At 55.6% G+C, this 22,509-nt stretch overlaps 1 pseudogene; it reads right to left on the bottom strand.

The window, feature by feature from the left end:
• Positions 1 to 9,831: 9,831 nt before the first annotated feature.
• Positions 9,832 to 16,520, bottom strand: LOC101145338 (uncharacterized; annotated as a pseudogene).
• Positions 16,521 to 22,509: the final 5,989 nt, after the last annotated feature.

Below are 22,509 nucleotides of genomic sequence, written 5' to 3'. Positions count from 1 at the left end.
CCGATCTGCATGCTGTAGGACGTGGCAGCCGATTTACCGTAACCACCACCCGAAGGCACCTCGCTCCTGACTCCCGAGCCCTGAGTCCATCGCAGGGATGAGCGGAGATGAAGTCATCGGCTAGATTCAGAATCTGACATGTTCCCCGCCCGGCACCACCACACCCCAAACACTAAAGCCGGTGTCTTCCTTTTCTGAAGGAAACATTTGCAATCAGCACAGTGAAAGGGAAAGGATAAAGTCCCCTGGGGAAGAAGTGTGACCAGGGAGGAGGAGGGAGGAGACCACTGGGACTGCGCCCCGGCCCCTGTGCCCGGCCAGTCCTTCCTCCCGTTTCCATAGCACCTGGTTCAGGCATCGCTGTGGGCACTTTCTCACTCGGCACCATAATTCACACTTGCTTATTCACTTCCTCCACTAGATAGAAATCATGCTGGGGCACGGCCGGCTTCCCAGCACCATGTCCTATTGTTCAGAGCATGGGGTTATGCAGGGCAAGGTGGATATTCTCCTTGTCAGTGGAGCCAGTGAAGCTGGGAGGCCCCCCTGCCTCAAGGTGCTGCCGTCTTCAGCTGGGGACCTGTCCTCCGTCTGCCGCAGCAGGGCCTCCCAGGGACAGGTTGTGGGTATGGAAGCCGCACTGAGCATGGACTCCTGGAAGGCTCCGGTCCCTGGGCCCTGCAGGAGGGTCTTTCACTGCCGAGCTTCTGATGACATCGGATGGGCTCTGAGATCCCCGTGAAGACCACACGGCCCTCTCGCTGTCGACTGAGCTGTGGAGGGTGCACGGGCACAACTCACACTGTTCTCTTTTGGCTTAAAATTATTGACATGCACATCCAGGCTGGAGTGAAGGGTGCCAAGCAGGAAGGAAGGGAAACAGCCCAGGGTTGATGGATAGGCTCTGCTGGTCCTAGGAAAAGGTGTTTATGAAACTGACCCAGAAAAAGAACCCAGCATGAAGATGCTCAAAAACATGTGTTGGGTGCAGAACATGACTGCAATCTGGAGTGTGCACCTTCCTGTGTGCATGTGTGAACCCGGGGGCAGAGTGTGCACCCTCCTGTGTGCATGTGTGAACCTGGGGCAAGAGTGTGCACCCTCCTGTGTGCATGTGTGAACCTGGGGGCGGAGTGTGCACCCTCCTGTGTGCATGTGTGAACCTGGGGGTGGAGTGTGCACCCTCCTGTGTGCATGTGTGAACCTGGGGGCAGAGTGTGCACCCTCCTGTGTGCATGTGTGAACCTGGGGGTGGAGTGTGCACCCTCCTGTGTGCATGTGTGAACCTGGGGGCAGAGTGTGCACCCTCCTGTGTGCATGTGTGAACCTGGGGGCAGAGTGTGCACGCTCCTGTGTGCATGTGTGAACCTGGAGGTGGAGTGTGCACCCTCCTGTGTGCAAGCGAGAACCCGGGGGCCATGAGAGGGTATGTGCAGAACATCACTGCAATCCAGACTGGACACCCTTCTGTGTGCATGCGAGAACCCGGGGGCCATGAGAGGGTATTTGCAGTGAAACCCAACTAGATAAAAGCAGCACGTGAGTGACAGCTGAGTCTACTGTGGTCACTCTTCCCCTGGGCCTGGAAAGTGGTGCCTCTGCTCAGGTGCACCGAAGGCTGGGGGCCAACCAGGCATCCGCCCTGCCCTGAGGAGAAGCGTGCTGTCCAAGGCTGGGGTCCAACCAGGCGTCCACCCTGCCCTGAGGAGAAGCGTGCTGTCCAAGGCTGGGGTCCAACCAGGCGTCCACCCTGCCCTGAGGAGAAGCGTGCTGTCCAAGGCTGGGGTCCAACCAGGCGTCCGCCCTGCCCTGAGGAGAAGCGTGCTGTCCGGGGCTGGGGGCCAACCAGGCGTCCACCCTGCCCTGAGGAGAAGCGTGCTGTCCAAGGCTGGTGTCCAACCAGGCGTCCACCCTGCCCTGAGGAGAAGCGTGCTGTCCGGGAGGGCCCTGTGGGCACCAGAGGAGGCTGAAGAGTCTCTGAGCACATCCTTCAGAAATGTCAGCTCCAGGGCGACCACATTCTTAGGGCAATCCCATGGGGACCAAGACCGGCTTCTCCTAAGTGATAGGCACAGGTGCTGGGGAATGGCAGGCCCCAGGTCTGCAGAACGCTCACAGCCTCGGCTGAGGGGCAGGCGTGGCCTTGGCTGCTGCCCCTCAGCTCTGACTCCTTTCTGAGTCACTGGGTGCTCCCCAGCTTGTCCTCCCTCCCCCACCCCAGGTCCAGTATCCTCGATGTGGAAGAGGAGTCAGGCAGAGACCTGGGCTCCTTCTCCCTTCAGGAGCTACAGGGCCCTGTCCATCACAGATTTTCCCAATATCATGTCTTTGGTTCCAGAGCTGTTTGTTTTTATGCTTCGACAGCAGCCAAGGTTTCTGCCTGTTGGTGTTGAGTGAAGTTGCCAGATGGACATCTTCAGACACAACCACACCTATTCCTCTTGTCATCATCTTCTGTTTCGACTTCCTACTCCTCACCCTGGCACCCAGGGCCACAGCACTGTAGAAGATGGTGACTGGTGACATCCCTCACATCCTCCAGAAGACCAAGAGAAGCCCCATGTGCTGGCAGAGGCTGGCAGGGCAAGAGACAGATGAAGGGAGCAGGTGGAACAGTGCGTCCTCACGGACGGCCGAACAGACCAGCCCAGACACCCGAGGCTTGCAGGAATGCCTTGTCTACATGCAAACACGACGCTGTCACATCTGTCCCATCTGCTGTGGAATGATGTACATTCAGTTTTAATCTCACAGCACATTATTATACCTGAAAAATGCATATAAAGCATTACCTTTATAGCATAAGAAGGAAGCTCAACAGACATTTCCACTAATAGAAAGTAAATCTATAAAAACAGTTACAAATAATTAGCAGGATATGATGGCCACAGCCATCCCTCTGTTAAATGTTGCCAAGCAGATAAACCACATCTCAACAAAGACAGATTTTCTCCCTGACCTGACCAATATGGAAAGGTAACTGGGAGGAGGAAGTGTTTCCTCAGCTCTGACTCAATATTTAACCATGGACAGTGAATTTGTTAAAGACAATTCAAATAGCAGACAAAACCATTTCGATACAGCCAGGCGCCCGTGTTCCATGCCTTGAAAATAAGAACAAGACATACAGGTGCAATAGAACAAAGAAATGTTGTCCAGAGAGCGCACAGATGTCGAGGAGAAATGGTGGGAGGTGCTGCACAACCATATACGAGTCCACCCACTCAGCTGAGTCAGGCCCCTTCAGTGTCCACACAGTGGGCGACCCAAACTCCGGGTAAATAGGCTGTGTAAATGTGGAGTGCTCCACATAAACCTGGGGTGAAAACACAGATAACAGTGATAAAAGGACAAGGGAAAATATGCATGCAAAAGAGGAGGGTGTGTATTCCACATAGTGACACTGTGCACACCCACAACCACACAGGAGCACACCAACCCCACACAGTGACATTGTGCACACCCTCATGGCAGCACACAGTAACACTATGCACACCCTCATGGTAGCACACACTTTACACAGTGACGCCGTGCACACCCACACCCACACAGGAGCACACTCACTCCACACAGTGACACTATGCACACCCTCATGATAGCACACCATGTCTACAGTGACATGGGCGCAGCCACCCTCCACACTGACATGGGCACAGCCACCCTCCACAGTGACGTGGGCGCACCCACCCTCCACAGTGACGTGGGCGCACCCACCCTCCACAGTGACGTGGGCGCAGGCACCCTCCACAGTGACGTGGGCGCACCCACCCTCCACAGTGACGTGGGCGCAGGCACCCTGCACAGTGACGTGGGCGCACCCACCCTCCACAGTGACATGAACACAGCCAGCCTGCAGTGGGACACAGCCGGAGCCCTGGTCTCTGGTGCTTGTGTCTGGCCGCCTGCTGCCCGAGATTGCTCTGACGTTTGGGAACAGTGGCCTCACCTGCTGCACACACAGTTGTGTCAAGAACAGCACTGTCCTCCTGCCCCATCCTGAATTGGTAAAAGGCACCTGCTCCCACTGTCCCAGGATCACTGGCAAGTGCAGACCCCGAGTGTGCAGGCTTGGATGGCTCACCTGTCTTCCCCACCATGCCTCTCTAAGGCCTGAGATGCAAGTCCAGCAATGGAGTGTTTTCCATGGGCCCAGAGGCTTGTGTGTGGTCACCAGAAGCTCATTATCCTCAGAAGGCCCTGGGCACTCTGTTCTTCTCCAAATGCATGCACTCATTGTCTTGTAATTAAAAACAGCGATTTTTTCCAGAGGGCAGGACACCCTGCATTCATCTTTCTTTTCTTCTTGAAATAAGCTTTGAGGATGGACGCCCACAGCCCAGGGTGGAGGCAGCCCTTTCCCATGGTGGCCACTGACCTGCAGGCAGCACCTTCAGGTGGTTCTCTCATTTCCACATAAAACAAGCTATGTGCCAAAGACAGTGGGAAGAAGGCCCAGAGCACCCCTTCTGCAGCCCGGGAACGGGGTGGGGAGAGCTGCCTGTGTGTGTGTAGTCTTCCCTGAGGGTCCTAGCCTCCCCCCACTGCCTGGGTCAGACCCTGGGCCTCTGGACTAGGCGCTTATCTGTAAACCATGACGAGAGAGACTTCACTTCACAGGGGTGCCGTGCGGAGTCCCTGAGATGAGGGGGCAGTTGCTTCGCAGAATGCCCCAGAGCTAGGCCGTGGCCCGGCAATCGCTTGAAGAAAGTCTGTTTGGGGCAGGGAAGGCAGTGAGCAGAGGAAAGCACCCACTGCACGAGAGCTGGGTTCCTGGGTGACCCAGACCAAGGCTGTGGTACTTGGGGGCTCCAGGCAACACTAGGGCTGTTACCCACCTACAAGGCCAGTGAATCCAAGGCATTTCCCTCCAGGCTGGGCTCTTCTGGGGGTAGATGTGGTGAGACGTGGCGTATGTGGCATGGAGCCCTGAGTCTGGCAAACGTTGCCTTCATCTTCACGGTTACGTCCTTGTCTCATTCACTATCTGATCATCATTCTCCTCGGCACTGACACATGGTCGCACTAAACCTCAAAAGAAATCATGACCTAGACAAGGGGTCTCAACCAAGGCCAGTGACAAGCAGGACCCGGGCGCTGGGCTCTGCAGGAAACCAGTGAGGTCTGTCATCCCTCAGTAGCAGGCAGGGGCTCCAGCGTCCCAGGCGGCTTCAAGCTGCACCAAATCAATTATTCAAAGGGCGCTTGCGGGCGCTGCGGGCATGATGGAGGCACAGCAGAGAGACAGTGGAGACAGACACGGTGGAGAGACATGGCGGAGCCCAAGGAAAAGCCAAGGAGCCGGGGTCTAGGGAGGGCGAGGCCCCAGGTGCAGTGGGAACGCCGGGACCCGGGAGTGCCCTGAGCCCGGGCACAAAGGCCGGGTGGGCAAGGCTGTCAGAGTGGACAGAGACCAGGATCCCGGCCTGGAGATAGGGTCCTGCGGAGCAAGCAAGCAGTCTAGGTGACGCCTCCTGGGATGGCACATTCTGTTCAGACATAGGCCGAAAATCAAGGAGGCGCAGCCCCCACAGGAACCCGGGACATGTTCCGGGGTCAACGGCGCCCTGCGGACACACATGAAGGGCTCCCAGGGCTGCGTGCTCCAGGCCCCAGGACGGATGTACCTCTGGGCAGGCGGGCGCTCGGCCAGACGGCTTCTGCGGGTGTAGGGAGCACAGGACAGCCCTCGCCCCTCACCGCACAAGCCCTGTTCGGAACTGGGGCCAAGGAGGCATGCTCCTGGGGCGGCCTGGTCTCTGTGCTCCTGGGGCGGCCGGGGCTCCGTGCTCCTGGGTTGCCGGGTCTCTGTGCTCCTGGGGCTGCTGGGGCTCTGTGCTCCTGGGGCGGCCGGGTCTCTGTGATCCCAGGGTTGCCGGGGCTCCGTGCTCCTGGGGCGGCCCGGGCTCCGTGCTCTTGGGGTTGCCGGGGCTCTGTGGTGAGCAGTGAGGCAAGTCCCCTGTCACCGGCCCCCGGGGCGTCTGGTGGTCCCTAAACTGCCCACTGCCGCTGCCCTGTGCCTGAGGGCTGCAGCCTGCATGCTCCTGTGCCCCAGCTGCTGGCCAAGCAGGGATGACCTGGAAACAAAGTTGCTGCTACTCAGGAGCCGCTCTGAGTGCTTTCCGGCCCTACCACACGGGTTCCAGTGCCGCTGCCCCAGGCCCTGCCTCAAGCCAGTGCTCACACCCCCAGGGCACAAACATCAGGGCCGCTGGTGCCCTAGCAGCCATGCATGAGTGCCTATGCCCCAGACCTGGGCCTGCCCACATGCTGACCACTCCCTCCACAGCCCGGTGAGCCTGCCCCTCACTGCTCCGTCCTGGCCGCAGGCCACCGTACTGCCTGGGAAACCCACTGACCACCCAGGCTCCAGAACAGAGGGACGGCCCCGGGCTGCGCCGCATGCATCCTGGCAGCCATCTGGGTGAGGCTGTGCACGGCTGGGAGCAATAAACTGGGTGCAGCTGTGGGAACTGGCCCTCCTGCCTCTGCAGGCACAGGAGGCCCCGGGCCCGTGGAGCAGCATTTGCCAAAACTACCCACCGACCCAGCAGGTAAGAACAGGCATTTTCTTCCTCAGGGGAGCCAGGGCTGTGACAGGCATTTCTCACTGGGGGACCCAGTGGCCTGAGGTGTTTCTTCTTGGGTTTCAGGGCTAATGACAGGCATTCCTTGTTCAGGGACTTAGGGCTATTGCAGATGTTTCTTGCTGGAAGACCTTGCGTTCCTTCTGGGATATCCAGGGCTAATGACAGGGTCTCTTGGTGGATCCGGGGCTACGGGAGATGCTTCTTATTGGAAGGTGCAGTGCTCATGACACTTTTCTGTTGAGCGATCGAGGGTCTAGACCACGTGCTTCTTTTCAGAATCTATGTCTGTGACAGACAGGTTGTGTTGGAGGATCCAGGCTACCACAGAAGTGCTCACCAGGGAGATCCAGGGCTAATGACGTCTCTGTTTTTAGGTGTACTCTTCCCTCCCCTAAAAATCTTCCCACAAGGAGGGCGAGAGACCAGTGACTTGCCAAGCACTCCCCCTGGGCCCAGGAACCAACTGCCAGGCCACAGCCCAGCCTCCTTCTACCTCTCACTGATGGTGCCTTCCACCCTAGGAAAACCAGTCGCTTGAGACACCGTTCATCCTGACGAGGCTGTGTGGGACTGGGCCTCTGTGGGATGGGGATGTGCTGGGGGAGCCTGCACCCAGGGGCGCATGCACTGCCACAGCCACGGCCTTTCTGCATCCGGGAGCCTCTCGCCTGGACTGGCCACGGCTCCTGAGAACCATATGCTGTCTCCATGCCCTTGATCTTGGGATGCTTGGAAGGGAGGAGAGGAAAGGGGCAGAGAGGAGAGAGTGTGCAGCCCAGGTCCAGAGAAGACTGTGGGAGCAGTGGGGAAAGACGGAGGGGCTTCGGCAGAAAGACGCAGACGGAGAAACTGCCGGGGAGGGCAGCTTTGCTGGGCCAGCTCCACCACTGACGCTGCGGCCGACGCCCTGGCCAGGTGCCCTTGGCTACTCTGCAGGGGCAGTGCCAGCTATGGTTTCTTACTTCAACTGCTCAGTAGCAGGGAAACATGAGTTAGGGGGAGAATTCCCCAGAGGCTTAAAAAAAAAAAGAGAACGGACAAGGTCTTTGACCAGCGAGCAAGGAGACTCATTTGACACAGAAATCAGTAACTCAGAAACAGGCCTGCAACCCTGGATCAAGGGAATCCAATACAATCTCCTCTTTCTGGCTCAACAGAAAATAGAACAAACTTGGGGCCTCTACAACGGAGTGTGCCCCAGCATGCTCAGCCTTCTCCCCGCTGACCGTGCTGGTCCCAGGGTTACCTGTGTGAGCCACGCTCTCTAGCTCTCCGCCGCAGGTTCCTGAGTCCCTGGGGCCACCCCAGGCTCCTCCACAGACTCCACTCTCCCTTTAGGACAGGGCCTGGCAGCCGTTGTTCCTAAAATCCCAGCTTCTCCTCGTCCAAACCATTAACCTTGCTGTCCTTTATTAGGGCTCTTGGTCTTGCTGGTCATGCAATAGAAGGGAGGGCTGGGCAAGGGCAGCACCCAGAGCCCAGAGCTGGAGCTGATGCCCAGAGCAGGTCTCATGGTAAGAGTCCCGGGACGGTGCCCACGGGGGACGGGGATCCATCAGGCACTCAGTCCTCATACGCTTACTTGAGATTAAAAGAACGGGGACAGCATCCTGCCACTGAACCTGGGCTGTGACCACTGAGACCACACAGGTGGTGACAGAAAGAATCTGCAGAATGAGCTCCTGGTGCCCATCTTCTGTTGGAGGAAGGCGGGCACCACAGCCACTGCCCTCCAAGCTACAGCAGGAGCAGGACATCACCATCCTGGACACACACTGCCATTTTAAGTTCCCCTTGATTAAAAAAACACCTAAATCTGCCCCAAAACATCAGCGTAACAGCTAATGTCAGCATAAACAGAAACACTGCAACACTAAGGTAAACTCCCCTCTGACTAGAGACATCCCAACCCTGCAATAAACTTTCCCTCACATAGAAACAATCCAAGCCTGTGATAAGCTCCTTAATGTTCTAAACCCTAAATATTCTTAGTCTGTAAGAGAGAATGCTCCTGACTGAAATCAGCCAGAAGCCCCTCTCAGGTTTATTCTCCAAAATAAACCTGTCTTGGACTGTTGAACTACTTTTCAAGATTCTTTCTTCTTTCTTTAACTCTTACACCAAGTTACAGCCAGGAGCAGGAGACCAGGTCCCTGGGAGGAAACTGACCAGACACGGTTCAGAAAGAAGAGTGGATGGCAGGTGGCAGGTGATTCATTTTACGATGATGATGATTTTTTACAGACACGATCTCGCTCTGTGGCCCAGGCTGAAGTGCAGGGGCAGGATCATAGCTCACCGCAGCCTCGATCTCCTGGGCTCAAGCCATTCTCCCACCTCAGCCGGCCGAGTAGCTGGGACTACAGATACATGCCACCACATATGGTTAATTTTTTAATTTTTTGTAGAGATGGGGTCTTGCTATGTTGCCCAGGCTGGTCTTGAACCCCTGGCCTTAAGCAATCCTCCCACCTTGGCCTCTGAAAGTATTAGGATTGCAGATGCGAGTCACGTCACAGGGCCCAGAGATGAGTAAGTGAAAAATGAATGCTCACCTATCCCCCAGATACTTCTGTCCTGCATATGAAACCCTCTTCTGCACATTTCACGACACATTTGCGAGGTCATCCCCCATCACTGGGAGCTTTGTTAGCCGCAGGTGCGTATTCATCTTTGCACCGTGACACTGACAACATAGTCACTCATCTTCTTTGAGAAAAAACCAATCTGTTTGTATCCAAAAAACCGCAAGAAGCCATCGGTACCTCTTTCAAGATTCATTTTTAGTATGTCTGTACCCAAACCCCCCGATGAAGAAACAGCACATGGCACACAGCAGCCTGGCCCAGGGCTAAGGTGAGGCGTGAACCCGGCCCAGGGCTAAGGTGAGGCGTGAACCTGGCCCAGGGCTAAGGTGAGGCGTGAACCTGGCCCAGGGCTAAGGTGAGGCGTGAACCCGGCCCGGGGCTAAGGTGAGGTGTGAACCTGGCCCAGGGCTAAAGTGAGGCATGCTTTCATTAGTCCCGTCAGGAGCTCTTGGCTCCTCTGTGACTGCAAATCATTTGCACCCACCTGCGAGTTTCTCCTTCTCAGGATGCACCCTCATGATACATGGAGCAAACACAATAAGCCCTGATCTCATGGGGCTGCTTGGAAACGGGCTGAGGTAACGCACCCCGAGTCACAAGCTTGCGGGAAATGCAGGCGCCCATGACCCAGTGCCAGCATGCTCTAGTGGTGTGGGGATTTTGCATAACATAAGGTGAAGCTGTGAGCAGAAGAGGGGCCTCTTGGGTTCTCTGCATCTTTAAGGACTGGGCCTGGCCCACTGACTGCTTCACAGGAGAAGGCAGCATTTCCTGGGGACACAGAGAATCTCATAAAGACACTTCTCTCCCAGGGTTAAAGCAGCTGTGCGGTGCTTTGTACCATGGTCAAGCTCATGCTCCGTGGAGGGAACAGGACATGCGGTGGGAATCACGTGGTCCCCTCCTGTGAGTCGATGTTTACTGTGAAGCCTCGGGGTAAGAGGAGCAGCCAGCTGTGAGTCTTCTCTGGGTGGAGAGCACATGCCGACAGACCAAAACCCAGCACCGGCTCATGGGGAGCCTCCTGTCACAGGGGAGCTGAGGTTTCATTCCAGCGCAAAGAGAACATCTACCAAGGAAAGAGGCTCATGATCCCACTCATACAGAAAAACGTGCCCCTTGGGTGCACACGGGCAGTGGGTTGTGGGGCAGGGGAGCAGGAACACGATCCCACCCACAGGGAGGAACGAGCCCCTTGGGAGCACACGGGCAGCAGGTCGCAGGGGAGGGGAACAGGAAGCAGGGGCTCCCTTTGGAGGCTCCTGGAGTCATCCAGGGCTGATGTGAGGAAGCGTCCGCAGAGCTCAGAGAAAGGTGGAGGCTGCAGAGCCAGGAGTAGAAGCTTCCAGGCATTTTTTGGAAATGGGATTATCAGGACTTGGTGAGGCCTGAAATATGTGAGTGGTGGGGCCAACAGAAAGACCGAGGGGAAAAGACGGGCCTCCCAGGACTCTCAGGTTGCTGCTTGAAAATCGAGGTGCAAGGCACTGCCCCTGCTGAGACGAGAACTCCATGCAGGAGTCATCATGTGCCGCTGCCACAGAGCACCATGTTCACACCCAGCTCAGTGGAGAGACTTACAGAGCGTGAGGGACTTGCCCAAACATCACACGGCTCACCCACCGTGAAACCGGGACCCTGTCTTCGATCTGCTGACTTCCTGTCTGCCAGCACTATGCGCTCCAGAGGCACTCTGCAGGGTCAGGGCTAGGAAAGGCCACTGTCCGTGATGACGGCCATTCCTCACCAGACCCAGCCAGAGCAACGGCCGGGCTCGAAGAGGAGCGTTTCCACGGATGGAGGCTCGGCGGACAGTGCCCCTCTCCACTACAAACTGACAGGCAGGTGTAGAGCAGCACTGGTTCTCTCTTGGGTCCTCGTCCATCTTCGTGAGTGGCTGTTGCCTGTGATGCCATTTCCATCCGTGAACTCCTTGGCCCGTTTTCCTGTGCTTTTCATTCCTCTTCTCCCTGCTGATGGTGGGAGTGTTAAAGGTCATGCCCTACCCCTCAAAAAGGGCAAAACTTTCTGCTCCCCAGAGTGACTGTACATTTTAACCTTTGCACTCAAGCCAGTTCTCAACAACAGTGTCTACACACCCTGCAGCCGATGTGGCCATACAAACCCAGATGGAAGGTCTTCAAACCCCCGCCAGGTATAATGCATGCCAGCTTCTCCATCACCTGACAAATACCGCCTACGCTCAGCATCTGCACGCCTGGGCTCACCTCCCCTGAACACCATGTCTTCCCACTGCCTGTTTAATCTGAGCTTTTTCTTCTCCACGAATAATACCACCTCCTCAGTTTTTACAGTCTCATTAGTGCATAATTAAAGTGTGATAAACAGCGTGCAATTGAAGTATTATCAGCCTAACATATGTATACAGCCAAGAAACCAGCACCACAACTTAAATAGCAAATCTTTTCCTCTCCCCCAAATCTCTTCCTGCCCCTGCAGGCTCCTGTGGGGTGCCTGAGCCCCTCACCAGGCTGCCCACAGGCCCTGGTCCTCCCCGTGTGACCCCGTCCCAGGGCTGCCAAGTGTCCTTATGATGGGCAGAGGGCACGGAACAGCATGAGCCGGGGGTGTCCCCAAAGCAAAAGCCACAGTCTTTTTAACCTAATCTCAGACTGGATGCCCCACATCCTGTGCCCTGCTGTTGGTGAGAAGTGCACCATCAGCACAGACCATGCTCAAGCAAGGGGTGGGTCACACCCCTTACTCCTTGGCTCAAGCTCTTATCTCTGCTACCCTCACCCCTGCTCACCCTCAGCCCTGCAGATGCAAGCTCAGATCATCGACTCTTCCAAGTCCTCAGGTGGACAACTTGGAAGCTCCGGCCAGCTTAGAGTTTTTCCTTTCCTTATTAGGGCCATTTCTTATCTCCCTTCCATCAAACACGTCCTTCCATGGGCCACCCACGATGCTATCTCAGCGCCAAAACCCTGCAGGCACTGGCCGGACATGCAGAGCTGGCTTGGGTTCTGGAGATGCCCTGATCCCTGGGGTCTCTTCCAAATGCTGGTAGGAGGCTTGGAAACCACCACCCAATTCATCTTACCGAGCCTCCTAATTTCCAGGCTTCTAAGCTGCCCTATTCAATCATACATTGCATTAGAGCTTCATTGTTATGAATTCTTATTCATTCATTACTTGTCTGTATTAGTGCCATCTGCCTTATATTTTTAAAGTTCTTAGAAACCAAAATACCCTCCTGGTGTTGATTTAACCATGTGCAGTGTCCACAGGGCACAGTTACAATTATATGCATAGTAAATTATTCTGATGATAATTATTCTTCGAACCCAGTAATGATTTAATAAGGACCACCTGGTTTGGGATTACCTTTCAAGCTTCTTTACTACTTTACAATGACCCCAAAGGCCTAAGCTGTGGTAAACCGGAGCTGAGGACAAAAATTACAGAGCCATCGCACTCCTTCACAGGAACCGTGGAGGCACTTGGTGCACGGCCCTGCACCTGTGCCCAGAGGAACCTGGAGGCGCTCCGAGCACAGCCCCGCACCTGTGCCCGGAGGAACCGTGGAGGCGCACGCGCGCGCACGGCCCCGCACCTGTGCCCAGAGACCGGGAAGGGAGGGCCTCTAGCCATGCAGGCTGCACAGGTCGTCGTGCTAGACTTCACCTTTTGTCCTGGCTGAGGTCAGGGAAGTCGCTGTGATGTTCCTTTTAGAAAACTTAGCCGAGGGCTGCGCATGCTCACAGATGGCGAAGCAGGGAGAATAACAGGACTCACAGTTCTTTCTGATAACAAAGGAATGACAGAGCTAATCGCTGCGATTCCTAAGAAGTGAGGAATTAATTATGACATACGAATCTTCACCTGCCATTACTTCAAGAACAGAATTAAAGTAGGCTTCCTCTCCTGCACAGTGGTGGGATTCTTCGGTCTGTCTCCCTGGCACCGGGGCGTGATGCTGGACAAGGTCAAGGGGTTGCGGCTGCTGAGGCTGCTCCGGGAGCTCCTGAGGTCCTATTCTGGGCCCTCCCAAGTGCCCCTGCTCACGGCAGACAGAGGGAACTTCCTGCCCCAAGAGAGGGGCGTCAGGCTGGACCGTGGCCCCTGCTCCTGCAGCTCCTAGGCCCACGCCCGTGGGCCGCCCCCACCTGTGTTCGCCTGTGGTCTGGGGGAAGCTGGCCACGTTTCCTTCCCTCCCCTGTCACCGGTCACCAAGGGCCACGGGACAGAATTGGTGGTTTGGCTGCGGTTGGTGAGCTGGGTCCGTGTGGCCGGGCTCCCTCGCTGCGTCTCTCTCTTCCGCGAGAACACAACGCATCTCCTTGGCCTCACACACCCAAACCTGGCCCCTACCACAGCTGAGTCGCAGCAGAAAAGGCCATGTTGAAATAAAACCCTGGAGAGGAAGACTGCGAAGGCCAGGTGGGCTGCGGAAGCTGAGGTTTCCTGCGCCCCAGTGGATTCTGCCCACAGCGTGGAGCTTGGTGGCTGAGCCCAGAGCAGCGGAGAGGAGGAGGGACCGAAATGTGGAGCCCGAGGTGGCCGCAGCAGGCTGGGGGCGCCCGGGGACTCGCTCTGGGCAGCACAGCCCCCTTTCCCGGGCCCTGGGCGCGGACCCTCTGCACACGCAGTCACAGGCCCCAGCCCCACTGTGGCTGAGGACCAGGCAGGCCCCAAGCTCTTCCTCCACGGATTTAGTAATTCGTTTTCAGGGCAAACTGGAAACAGGACATGAGCCAGGCAAGGCCGCGCTCCTCTCCACTGGCCTCCCCGCGCTGTGGAACTCGCTTGCTCTTACATAGAAAAGTGAGTTTCCTGGTGCAAAGTTGAAAGCACAACGGATCTGGGCGTGGGTTTTGCCGCTTTCTCCTGAAGGAAGCCACGGACGTCTTGGCCTCTTTGAAACCTGTAAATAAAATTTGTTTTCTGGGGCAGGGGCCCTCTGGAAGAGTCTTACTTCCCTTCAGCCCACCGAGATGGCTCCGGCGTCCTGGGCGCTGAGATGGGGGAGCCCTGAGGGGCGTCTCACCGGGAGGAGGCCGTGGGCCCAGCGCAAGGCCGACCCGACATTCCCCCACAAACCCAGGAGGCATCGCCACGTCACTGGGTGGAAAACGCCCCGCCGCCGGCGCAGGCCCAGACCCCGGGGAACGCGAGAGCCGCGAACCTGGGCCGGGAGCCGCCGAGACCAGCCCCGGCCGCCCCAGCGCTCCTCCCGCCCGGGCGCGGTGCGGTGAGAATGGCCCCGGGCGGGAACGTCCCCTGTCGGGGCGGCCATGGGAGGCACGGGGGTCCCTGCTCTGCGGCCGCCCCGAAACCCGGGAGAGGCGATGCTGGCGGTGACACCGTCACCCACCCCGAGGACCCGTCCCTCCTCCTGGGGCTGCGCCGGCGCCGGGAAGCTCCCCCGACCCCCGCTCTGTCCCGCTCAGGCTCAGGAGGGCGCCCTCGGGTGTCCGGGAGCCGCATCCTCACCTCCAGAGCGATGGTGGCAGGACGGGCCCACGGTCCTCGTTCGCCCCGGGGGTGCCTGGAGGGGAAGGCGCCCGACATGCTGAGACCCCCGAGAGCACAGGCAGAACTCAGAGGAGGCTTCTGAGGGAAAATCTCAAATTCACCTCCTTGAAGAACCGACTGTCCAGTATGGGCCCTTAGCCACATGCGGCTACTTAAATTAATTTGAAGTGAACAGAATTAAAACTCCGCTCCTCAGTTGCAGTGGTTGTGTCCCAGCAGTCATGTGGCTGTGGCGACCCGCAGTGCTAAGAATCGTCTCCACACCCTGGAAAGTTCCATGGGATAGGGCAGGTCTAGGAGTTGCTGGGTGGTAATCACAGACGCATGTGAGAGGCACATGCACACACACCCATACAAACACACATGTAAACACATACACACATGCACAGACACTTCCCCCTGGCAGTCATCCTGGAGAAGGGGCTGGCTTCCTATGGCGCTAAGCCTAGAACTCAGAGTCTCCTGGAGGTACAGCTTCAGCTCTAGAGAGGAGCCCTGTGTGTCTGCAGTTGGAGGCCAGAGGAGTTGGCAGCCGCAGTACAGCGTTCCAAGGATAGAGGGTTTGGGAGGGCCTGCTTCACTTGCATGGGGCTCACCAGGGTCCACGGCTGGGGGTATTGGGAGCACTGAGGCAGAGAAAGTCACGGCCCAGCACCATGGAGCCCGCAGCCTCCAGGGGAACCCAGGATGGGGACTGAAATGACCAATCCCCATGAGGGCGCTCAGGGACTCATCTGCACCTCCCTTAGCCCCTGGACAGAGCTGCCGAGAAAGGCATCAGTCAGAGCCACGAAGGCCTCGTGAGCCGAGTGCTGGTGGAGAGGGGTGGCCTTAGGGAGGAAGACTGGAGGAGGGGGAGTTTTCTAAAAGGAATGCAGTGTCATTGCCACAGAGAGCCCTGATGGATGTCACGCTGCCTCCCCACAGTGTCTGCTGCCTGGCCGGACAAGCCCAGCGCTCCAGCTTGGAGGCTCCTCCCAGCTTAGCAGTGGGGATTCCAGCCGGGAGAAGGCGCCTATATTTAAAACTAAAGTGAATAATGGAGACATTTTCTATTCAGGCTTAAAAAAATAAATTTACAAAAGGCATGGAGTTAGGCCCTGGTCCTTCTCTGCAGGGAGGTCGTCTGGCCAAGGCCCCACCCAGTCGCCCTAGTGACTCAGGGATCCAGCTTGGCTTCCCAGAAGGAAGGGCCCAGCGGCCAGCATGGCACCCAGGGTGGGGAACAGCGCAGGGCTCCTCACGTGCTCAGGCAGGCGTCACTCTCACCAGCAATGTGGGATTGCTAAGCCTCACAGAGAAAAGTACCATGGTTCTTTTCTAACTTTGCAGGAGTTAAATGTAACCGCATTTCTTGCCATGGTTAATTATTTCTCCATGTTTCCTAATTACCAACGGACTCTGCTTGCCATCAACTCCTAAATTAATTCTGATTATTTGGATGAGTGATAACAGGATTTCTGTTGCTCCTAATACTAAAACCAATCATTTGAAATTCAAAAGCACAGACATTTTTTCAAGAGCCTTTTCAGAACCTTATTGGGAGTGGGCACTCAATAAATGTTTGCCAAATTGATTTAAACCCTAGACTGAACTCTGTTAATAGCATTTTAGGACATTCATCTCGCCACTGAGCAGGTGCTCCTGCCAGCCCCTGGGAGGCCCCGAGGGCTCTGACTGGCCTGGGGCCTCCTGCTGCTTGGGCTCCCATGTGGCCTCAGGCCCTTGCGTCTGACCTTACCCCTGGCCCGCGGAAGCACAGCTTCTTCCCTGGAGTAATGAGTCCAGGCTCTGCTGATGAGCTGAGAGCTGAGAATGTCTCAAGGTTCGTGTCCAGAGGCTGCATCTTGGCTTTTTCCCTCAAGGTCAAAGGAGGGGAAATGATTGGGCACCAAGATTGGTGTCTGAGCACCCGCTCTCCTCCGTGGGGCAGCAGATGGACCTCCACAGTGCCCTCCAGCCGTGAAACGCCCAGGACCTCTGAGGCAGGCCTGGCCCCTGGGACTTGGCCAATCCAGATGCAGGGCCTGTGGGTCCTAAGAGAGCCACCCGAGGCCCTGTTGCCGGCATCCACTGCAGGAGGCAAGACCCCAACATCGCCACCTTCCACAGCACACACAGCCCACTTGCTTAGCTCCCTGTTGCATTAAAAGATTTTCACAGAAATGACTTCCTCCAAGCTCAGATGCCGCTCTTTCCCCCTTTCCTGGAGGCTTTGTTGTTCTGTGCTCTTGAAACAGCTGCAGATCCTAGTGGCTTCGAGACATAGAGGCGGCCCGGCAGATTTATCATTCACTGCTAGCTCGTTAGACATTGTCAAAAAGCATGATCTGGCCCAGCATGAATGTTTAACGGTGCCAGGGGGAGAGGAGGGAGGAGGGGAAGCCAAGGGCAGGGCTGGAAAATCGGGGCAGAGGAGGAAGGAGGGGAAGCTGAGGGCAGGGCTCGAAAACCCAGAAGAACTGGGGTGGCGGGAGAGGGACCACCCCGCAGGCAGGAGGTGTGCGTCACAGACATGCTGGGGCTGCATGGCACTGTCCCAACCACAGGTGGTGTTCTGGAGGAAAACGCTACTTCTGCGTCTGACGGCAAAAGTGCCCTTGTTGCTATTGATCCGCTTACTGAGTGGAGTTCGTAAACACCAAGTACCAGGTGCTTCTTTCAGCAGGAAACAGGCCATCTGCTAGTGACTCAGAGGATGGAAGAGAATGTTCTTGAACGTCTTTCATGCTCAGGTACCATGCAGGTATAGGGCAGGTGCTCTGCTGGTGTGTTCATGCTTTGACTTACTCGTCTGAACCATCCTCCGGGAAGAGTTTTTCTTCCAACTTGCAGAGGAGGGGACTCAGCACAGCCAAGTCTCAGTGGCTCCCAAAGCCACTGATTAATGATCAGCAAATCTGAGGTTTGGCCCAAGTATTTAAAATAACACTAATTTATTGCAGTGACATTCACAACTGTAAGGTGGAGCATGTGGAAGTGAACGGTTCGGTGTGTCCCACCTCAATCTAGTCCAGAATGCTTCCCCGACTCCAGAGGAGGCTCTGAACTCCCTGCACAGTTTCTCCTCACCCTCTGCTCCTCCAGGCTGGCAAGCAGCAACCTACTTTGTCTCCATAGATTTGCCTGTCCTGGGCATTTTGTATGAATGGAACCACACAACACATGGTCCTGTGTATCTGGCTTCTTCCACAAGCCTAACGTCTTCAAGGTTCATGCATGCTGTCGCGCTCTTACAAGTACTTCTTCACTGTTGTTTAGGGCCGAGTAATATTCCATCTCATGGATGGACCGCATTTTGCTCGTCCATCTGTTGATGGACATTTGGGCTGTTCCCACCTTCTGGCCACTGTAACGAATGATATTATGAACATGTATGAACAAGTATTTGCTGGAGTCTGTGTCTTCAGTTGTAGGAGTGGAGCTGCTGGATCGCATGCTAAGTCCATTTGCTGTAATGAACTCTTGGGGAGCCCCTCTATCGTTTCCACAATGGTTCTCACGAGCAATGCGCAAGGGTCCCAAATTTCTCTGGATCCTTTTGCCATAACGTCTTATTGTTTTTTCATTCTGTTTCTTCCTGTCTTTCTGCCATCTTAGTGGTTGTGAGTGACCCAGGTTTTTTTTTTCTTTATGTCAGTTGGCCTGATTCTATGACTCAGAATTTCTGTTGACTTTGGTTCCTGCTTAAAATTGAAAGGGGCTATCATCAACTTCAATTTCTCTAGCAAAAGTTAGAATAAAGATTACTACGTTTATATTTCAAGTGCAAAGAACCAATTATCTGTGACATTTTTTTCTTTCTGGAAAACTATCTCAATGAATAATCTCAAGCCTCTCACTGCCCCCAAGTTCCACCAAAAACAAAACCACTTTCAACCACTGAGGAGCCATCCTGAGCCGGCCATTGCATCTGTGGCGGCCTCCATGGGGAGGGGCAGTGGCAGCCGGGAGGGTGCAGGAGCGGGCTGGCGGAATAATCTCAGGGGAGGGCCGTAGGGTGCAGGGAGGACCGTACTGGCAGAATGATCTCGGGGGAGGGCCAGGAGGGTGCAGGAACGTGCTGGCAGAATGATCTAGGGGTAGGGCCGGAGGGTGCAGGGAGTACCGGAGGGTGCAGGGAGGACCGTGCTGGCAGAATGATCTCGGGGGAGGTGCAGAGTCGCCATGGGGATGTGCCGGCTCAGCCAGCCAAGGGCAAGGAGGCTCAGGGGGGTGAAAAGGAAGGAAGGAGGCCTCAGGCAGGGAGGCCCGTGTCCAGGTGCTGTGCCAGGACCCACGGCAGGCCCAGGCCGCAGAGGCACGGGACCCCGAGGGCCACGGTGAGAGAAGTGGGCACTCAGACCCCACCACAAGGGACACGGGGCCCAGGAGGGCCATGTCTCATTCCCCAGCCACTGACCACAGTGCCTGGGTGCAGCCTCCAGCCCAGGCTGCCCTTCGCTTTCTCCCAAAGGTGCCACCTGCCCAGGCCTGCTTCTCCCGTGAGACATCAGGACCCGCGATGGCTCAGTGACTACTCTGAGAAGCAGCAGAGCCCAGAGGCGAACCAGCAGCCACAAACCCAGGTCCCATGGCCCTCAGAAGCAGGCCCCAGTCCCCCACCAGAACCCTCTCAGAAGCAGGCCCCAGCCCCCCACCAGAACCCTCTCAGAAGCAGGACCTCAATCCCCCACCACAACCCTCTCAGATGCAGGCCCCATTCCCCCACCACAACCCTCTCAGATGCAGGACCCAGCCCCCCACCACAACCCCCTCAGATGCAGGACCCAGCCCCCCACCACACCCTCTCAGATGCAGGGCCCAGCTCTCCACCAGAACCCTCTCAGATGCAGGACCCAGCCCCCCACCACAACCCTCTCAGATGCAGGACCCAGCCCCCCGCCACACCCTCTCAGATGCAGGACCCAGCCCCCCACCACAACCCCCTCAGATGCAGGCCCCAGTCCCCCACCACACCCCCTCAGATGCAGTCCCCAGCCCCCCACCACAACCCTCTCAGATGCAGGCCCCAGCCCTCCACCAGAACCCCCTCAGATGCAGGGCCCAGCCCCCCACCACACCCTCTCAGATGCAGGACCCAGCCCCCCACCACAACCCCCTCAGATGCAGGCCCCAGCCCCCCACCACAACCCTCTCAGATGCAGGGCCCAGCCCTCCACCAGAACCCTCTCAGAAGCAGGACCTCAATCCCCCACCACAACCCTCTCAGATGCAGGCCCCATTCCCCCACCACACCCCCTCAGATGCAAGGTCCCATAACTCCCTAGACATGGGCCCCAGTCCCCCATTCCCCCCCAGACATGGGGGCCCCAGCCCCAGAAGGTGCCTGTTCAAAGGGAGCTCAGGGGTCCCGCTGGGCACCTGGGTGTGCTCGTGGACGCTGCCTGTGGGCACCACAGGGAAGGTGTTGAGGATGGACAATGCATGGGGCCAGTGGTCCAAGAGGAACGACTTGTCCACTGGGGCCCAGGGTGGGTGCCAGCCTCAAGCGCAGGAGGCCTCTGACCCCAAGGAGGCAGCGCCGGCACTTTTGGAAATGGAGCGACATTTGGAATGCTTTAGGACTTTCTGTCCAGTAGGATTTTAGAGAAACTTTTAGTAGAATGAAAAAGAAGAGAGTGTTGTGAGGCGCTGCCTTGTAGCTTCTCGGCCGTCTGCCTGTTGAGTCTGTATTCTTGAGTTCAGGATGAGATTTTCTCAAAGGCGGCACATGCGGCTGTAGCTACTTAGTGTCCTGATTTCAGACGAAGAAAATGCAGGGACTGAGTGAAAACACAAAACGGAGACCACATTTGAATTCGGTGGCATGGCCTGCAAAAGCGGACCCCAGCGTCCCCTCCTGCCAGAAGCAACTGAACACAGGTGAAGTGGGCGTGGCTCAGCAAGGCCTGGCTGGTAGGGTCGGCTGAGGCCGGAGGTGAGCAGCCCTGTTGGTTGCTGGCTGGGTATGGGTGCCTTGAGGAGGTTGCCATTAGCTCTGGGTGATGCTGGTGGGGCTTCAGAGACCATGGTCCACTGCTGAATGAGGTCCGGACCCTCAGGACAGCCAAATTTGTTTCCATCCTGCATCAACACTTGCCACCCAAAACTCTGCTCTTGTGTCCTCAGCCCCAGCCCACCCAATCCTGAGGGCTGAGGTGGCCCTCCCCTCCCCGCCCCCTCACCTGAAAGCCTCCTTGGGGCCTTGGCAGCAGCAGCCAGCTCTGTGGGAGGGAAAAGGAGGCTTGTCCAAGTGAAAGCCAAACACACAGCCACCCCCCTTCACCCAAGTTCCCTGTGAATTTGCGTCTTTCTGCAAAACTCTACCCAAATCGTGTATGTGGAGCAAGACTGCTGCCGGCCCCTCCCTCCCTCACCCTGGAGGCTGCAGTTCACGGTAGCACAGTGAACACTCTTCCGAGATCGCACTAAAGAAACTTGCTTGTCGTTTTTAACCCAGCACTTCCCAAACTTACTCGCATGGAGCTCTTTTCTTTTCTTGCAAAACGCATATTAACATTTGGTGGAACACGTACTCCTGAAAGCACAGCAGCGGCAATTCTCGTCTATAAATGGTTTTGAATTTAACAAATGCCATTCAACGAGGTTTTTCTTAACAGCTTTATTGAGATATACTTCAAATGCATACAATTCTGTGTTTTTAACATACTAAAAGAAATCAAGCTGTTATTAGCAGTTACTTCCTGCTTCCTCTTCTCTCCTCCCCTGGCAACCCTAATCCACTTTTATTTCTACAGGTTTTCACTTTCCGTACATTTCACATAAACAGAACCATGCAACATTGGTCTTTTGTGGCTCTTTCGCTTAATTTTTTCAGGTTCATGCATGTAGCATGTGTTTGTAATTCATTCTTTCTTTTCCTTTTTTAAATAATTCACAGATTCACACATCATTTCTTTGTAATGGCTGAATAATATTCCATTGCGTGTGTTTGTGTGTGCATTTGTGTTTTTGTATTTTTGTGTGTTTTATGTGTTTGTATCTTTGTATTTTTATGTTTGTGTTTTTTTGTTTTTTGTTTGTGTGTGTTTGTGTTTGTATGTATGTTTGTATGTTTGTGTTTGTATATTTGTGTGTATGTGTTTGTGTGTGTGTATATTTGTGTGTATGTTTGTGTTTTTGTATTTTTGTGTATGTTGGGTGTGTTTGTGTGTGTTTGTGTGTGTGTGTGTCCCATCTTATGTCCTTTCATCAGTTGATGGGCATTTGGGTAGTTTCCATTTTGGGCTATTTTGAATAGTTCCCTATGACATTCTTTGTTTTAGTATGTGCTCTTCTTAGACACAGAGCCAATAGGATGCATGTACAGAGAGAAAGATGAGAAGGGATTTTTTAGCGGAATTAGCTCATGCAATTTTGGAGGCTGAGGAGTCCCATGACAGGTCATCTGCAAGCTGGAGAACCAGGGAAGCTGGTAGAGTGGTTCAGCCCAAGTCTGAAGTCTTCAGAATCAAGAAAGCTGATGGTGTAACTCTCAATCTGACACCAAAGGCTCAAGAGCCCAGGGGGTCACTGTGTTAAGTCCCAGAGTCCAAAGGTCAGAGAACCAGGGGTTCTGACATCCAGGGCAAGAGAAGAAGGGGTCCCAGCTCCCCGAGAGAAAACAAGAATTCACTCTTCCTCTACCTTTGTTCCATCCAGGCCTTTAGCCCAGATCATTGAGGGCAGATCAATGCAGGTGGACCGTCCCCACTCAGTCCAACAATTCACACCTCAGTCTCCCCCAGAAACACCCTCACAGACATACCTTGGACAGATCAATCATTCTAATCAAACGCCAATCTTCCTAGATTTCCCTTTTGGCAGAAGAGGGATGGGCTCAGTGCCTCCTG

This window comes from Gorilla gorilla, chromosome 5, assembly GCF_029281585.2.
Source record: "Gorilla gorilla gorilla isolate KB3781 chromosome 5, NHGRI_mGorGor1-v2.1_pri, whole genome shotgun sequence".
Classification (NCBI taxonomy): domain Eukaryota; kingdom Metazoa; phylum Chordata; class Mammalia; order Primates; family Hominidae; genus Gorilla; species Gorilla gorilla.
This window is presented reverse-complemented; position numbering and strand designations above follow the sequence as displayed.